This window comes from Lactuca virosa, chromosome 9 (genome assembly GCF_052849685.1).
Source record: "Lactuca virosa cultivar CGN04683 chromosome 9, Lactuca_virosa_CGN04683_v6, whole genome shotgun sequence".
Taxonomy (NCBI): domain Eukaryota; kingdom Viridiplantae; phylum Streptophyta; class Magnoliopsida; order Asterales; family Asteraceae; genus Lactuca; species Lactuca virosa.
The window spans coordinates 61382856-61387821 of record NC_136434.1 but is presented as its reverse complement, the minus strand read 5'-3'; the positions used below and the strand labels follow the sequence as shown (position 1 = coordinate 61387821).

The 4966-nt window shown below is 42.1% G+C and overlaps 1 long non-coding RNA gene across 1 annotated transcript; it reads right to left on the bottom strand.

Moving 5' to 3' along the window:
• Positions 1-994: 994 nt before the first annotated feature.
• Positions 995-3503, bottom strand: LOC145138550 (uncharacterized). The gene is made up of 3 exons (XR_013721590.1): positions 2987-3503; positions 1892-1949; positions 995-1160 (listed from the first exon to the last, which is right to left on the bottom strand). It is a non-coding gene; the product is annotated as an uncharacterized LOC145138550 (long non-coding RNA).
• Positions 3504-4966: the final 1463 nt, after the last annotated feature.

Below are 4966 nucleotides of genomic sequence, written 5' to 3'. Positions count from 1 at the left end.
AACTAGACGAAAACGTGACAAGACACACTCGGTGGAGATGGGTCGAAAATTGACATTAAATACAAAAGTTCGATCATGCTTTATTACAAAAATGGATGGTCAACGATGTATATTATATGTTGGCCTTAAAAATAATATCATAGGTATTAGGCACTAACGAAACATGGGAATCACATTGACCTATACAGTGATATTTTACATGTAATCATTTTTCTCTTTAAAAAAAGATTTCCTCTAACTGAGATTATAATACATTTTTTAGTACATGACGACCAATGTGTCTTTTATCAACCAAAGAAGATCACACGTCTGGTTGTGTCATGCAAGATATCGGCATGCCAAATTTTAGGACGTGAAAGATTTGGTGGAGAAAAAATGATTTTGAATTTTTTTAAAAGGTTACATACCTAAAACAAAACAGTTATATAATATAAGTGAGCCAATCATTTACTTTGCAGTCGAAAAAAGTGAAACAGTACACCAATTTTTTGACTCATAAAAAAGGAAGCTATAGATAAGTTGATACATGTTTTCTTATTATGAAAAGATGGACTTGTTGGTTATTTTGATAACCAAGACATAAAACGCGGAAACATAATTTTAGATCTTGAATCTCGAATCTATCAAAATAAAACTTTAAACCTGAAAGAACGATTAAATACATGTTTCATTATGATCTTCAGATCTGAAGAACTGGGTTGGATTTCCAGTTTATCTCAGGAACTCTCTCAGGAACTCTCTCTAAAATCCATATGCAACCCCTAAATGATTTACATGTGTATTTCATGTGTATTCATTTTCTCCTCATCACATGTATATATAGATGGAGATATACCGTAATGTGAGAGATGGAAGGAATATAGAAGATCTTGATTCAAACCAGGAACTCAACCCACAAAAGGTAAGTGCATATCCTATAAATCAGTCCATCAACAATTTATATTCTTACCATATTAACCATATTTAATGATAACATATTGTAACATCCCAAAAATTCAAGTCAATTTAAAACTTTTTAAAACATTTAAAACCATTAAATTATTACAATTTGTTTTCAAATAGTTTAATCATCAGAGTATCCTCAGAATCAAATCATAAAATCATGAGATATGAGGAGCTGTACGATCACGCCTTCGCCTTCCCGCGATCCTCTGAAATACCTGAAAACATAATCAACAACTGTAAGCCCGAAGCTTAGTGAGTTTCCCCAAGATACCAACGCCATACAAATAAAGCCATATCATATAACAAATACATAACAACATGCATACTGAGCCATCAACCTGACTGGACCGCCTCACAGGCCTTCAGTCTATCTAGACCGCTCGCCGGGCCTTCGGTCTGACTGAATCCCCTTGCAGGGCCTTCAATTTATCCGGACCGCCCTGGGTATGTTGGCCTACGGCACAAAGCAGGACCGCCTCAACCCAACCCCCAACCAAACAAACATGTGCACATAAATATCATACGCTAGCTCATTTCATATAACAGTCAAACCGATCTAACAGATCACCAATCATAGCAACATCCCAATAATCGGGATACAGACCTAACCGGTCACTAACATAGCATCATCCTATAACCAGGACAATCATGTACACATAGATATCATATAACACTAGCATGTATATATATAACAGTCAAACCGATCTAACAGATCACCAATCATAGCAACAATCCTATAACCAGTATATCGACCTAACATGTCACTAACATAGCATCATCCTATATACCAGGATACCGACCCAACCGGGTCACTAAAGCATAGCATATCACCACCCTAACTACCAGGATGTAAATCAGTAAGCATAACATGCAATAATCCGAATACAATCCATAAAGGGCCGGCCTTGGTGCCTTAGACCCTGTTGATATAGTGAGGAGAACTCACCTGGCACTGCTGAAGTCCCGCCGATAAAACTCCAGATGCTGGTTGACAGATTCCCGAACTGTCAACATCAAACAACACCCAATTAATAATTGGGTTCCAACCCCAAAGTCCAACTCACACACCAAAGGCCCAATAGTCAAGCAATGGGCCAAAGCCCAACATATGGCCCAATTTTCCAAATTGGGCCCATACCCTCATATGGGCCTTACTTTAAGCTCATCAACATATTCTAGTCCATATGATTATTCTAGGATGACGCATTAATAATCCAATTACCAAACCCCAATAGATAGGCCCAACAATAAACCCAAGTCCAAGTAAAATTAGGGTTTTCACATGAAATGACGATTAGGGTTAAGTGTTTCTCACTTAATCCATTAGTCCATCATTCTAAATAAGTCATATGATGTGATTGGGCTTAATCACACAATTCCATTCCAATGGCCCAAAAGTGGGTCCCAATAAGTCAAAGCCCATAAATCCAATATTAGGGTTTTCTAAACCCTAATTAGGGTTTTCAACCCCATCTTAGCCCAATAGGCCCAATTGATATGTCTTTTGATCAATTAAGGTTCATTAGACTCATTAAGGTTTCACCAGGCCCATTAGTCATCTGTTTGGGCTTTTAGGTCCATTAAGCTTCATTGGGCCCATTAGGGTTTATTAAGCCCATTAAGCCTCATTGGGCACATTAGGGTTTCTTAGTCCCTTGACCAAGCATCCAAACGAGTCAAAAGACCATCTAAGCACACCGGCACCCCACACGGCGGCCGGTGGAGGCAGGTGGCGGCAGCCACCACCTCACGGTGGTGGTTATGGATTTTCTATTATTATTCCGGGCACCTTTTACAATTTACAACTCAATCCAAATAAAACACACACACATACTAATAATACACACACACACTAATAACACACACACACACAACCACCCTTGTGGTGGCAGAAGAGCAATATCCGGCCGACAACCACCATGGTTGGCTGCCATGGTGGCTCCAAACGTTTTCCGGCCACAAAACCCCGTACCCGACCTTGACTGGATCATTCCCGAAGGTACACACACACAAACCCCGAAACAGATTCACCACCACCCACCTAGTGGTTCACGGTGACAACAGCCACAGCTCTAATGGCGGCAGGTGACGTTGGCAGTAGCTTCACGGAGGAACAGCCGCATGGCGGCGACAGCAACGACGAATCCAACAGCCGCAATCGCGACCGGTCCTCCCACCACCACAGCATCGATCTTCTTCTTCAGCCACCATGGAAACGGCGACATTTGATGGCAGCGTCGGTTTGGTGATTCCCAGCTTCACAACGGATCGGAGGGGCGGTGGTCCGGTGACTTCGTTGCAACAGAAGAACGGGTAGAAGGGGTTACGACCCCGACTTTGCGAACAGCGGCGGCAGTCGGCGACTCTTCATCTTCTGTTGCGGTGGTTTAGCATCCATCGGAAAACGACCACAGCGGCTATGGTTCTCGGTTCTCCCGTGATTCCCCCGTCGGTCTTCGGTATTTCCGGTCGTGGTGGGTGTCGTCGGTGCTCCTGGTTGATCGGAACAACAGGGTGAGGAATGGAGGTGGCGGCTGACAATGGAAAAGAAGGAAGTGGTGGCTGCAAAGGGTTTGTTAGGGTTAGGGTTACGCTTCCTTTAATACCCGACTCCATCTCAACAGTTTGCCATAATGACAACAATAGCCCCTCCCCATAACATTTCCTTTCAAACTTAATCCAATATTTACCATTTAAACCCTGCCCCCTGAAAACCTTTACTAATTAAGTCCATAGTTTACCAAACAACCCCTTACTTGACAATTCTTTTCAACTAAGTCCAGAATTTACTCTTTAGCCCCTAACTTCTAAAATTCTTCTCTAATCAACTCCGATTTACTAAACGGTCCTCAACCTTCAAACTTCTATACAATTTAATCCGAAAATTTCATTTTACCCCCAACTTCTATAATTATGACTTTTAACTCCTCGAAACCAACACCTCGCTATAATCATTGATTTTAGGGCTATTAAACATTCATTAATTATTTATTTCTTTAATAAATAAACGTGGTGGTACAACTCTCCCCCACTTAAATTAGATTTCGTCCTCGAAATCATTCCTTACCATTCCTTACACGCCAAACAACTTGAACTACTTGGCTACAATATCGAGCAAAACTCTCTCCTTTCCAAGGCAACCGTAACCAACCCTAACAGGGTTTTAAAACCTGAAAATGGACGAATTCCCCGCATTAGGATCACATTACCCAAGCCGAAATCTGTAGTCTCGAGATAGTCTGGCACCCTGACAGGCCTCTCATACCAAATCATTATTGTTGAGCCCAATCCACTTGTCTCTCATCTAACTATTCAACTTCTGATACATGGGGGTTCCATCATCTAGATACTTCTCATACACCTGAAGACCCAATTCTCAATACCGCCCTGAACATGGAAACTGTCTGAACACTGCTTTGCCTGAAGCAGTATACTGCCACATGGCTGCATTTCCAAAATCTACCGAGACCTCCCTGGTCTCAATTCATTCACCAATTATCTGACATACCGGGTTCCGGCCCGGTCGTAAAGCTAAAGGAATCCCACATAGTTGCCTACCACGACTTCCGAACGAAATCCTTCCCTGTAACTAGTCGCCACTAGTTATCATGCCACTGCGACTCTAACATCCTCCTGATCCAACCGATCGGATCCATGCGTTGAATCCCGTCGTTACCAAATCCACGGCTAAAAGCGAGTGCTACATGACCAATGGTATCCTTACATCATAAGCAACCTTAAGCATTCCATTGCTTCCTTGGTCTCATATCTGTAGTGGCGTGCCTACAGTCTTATCACTGGCTTAACCAGGTCTAATCCCTCTGGAGAAACCCATAAACCAATCTGTGGATTTCCATATCCTCACTGCTACGCCCGAACTGGTGATTACTACTACCCCTTCTGCGTCCTTGCAATGCGCTCATACTATCTACCAACCTAGCGAATGTTGCGGCTACACCCACAGACTTACATCACTCTAGCATTATTTTCTAACCTTGTGAATGTTACGTCTACCCTCGCA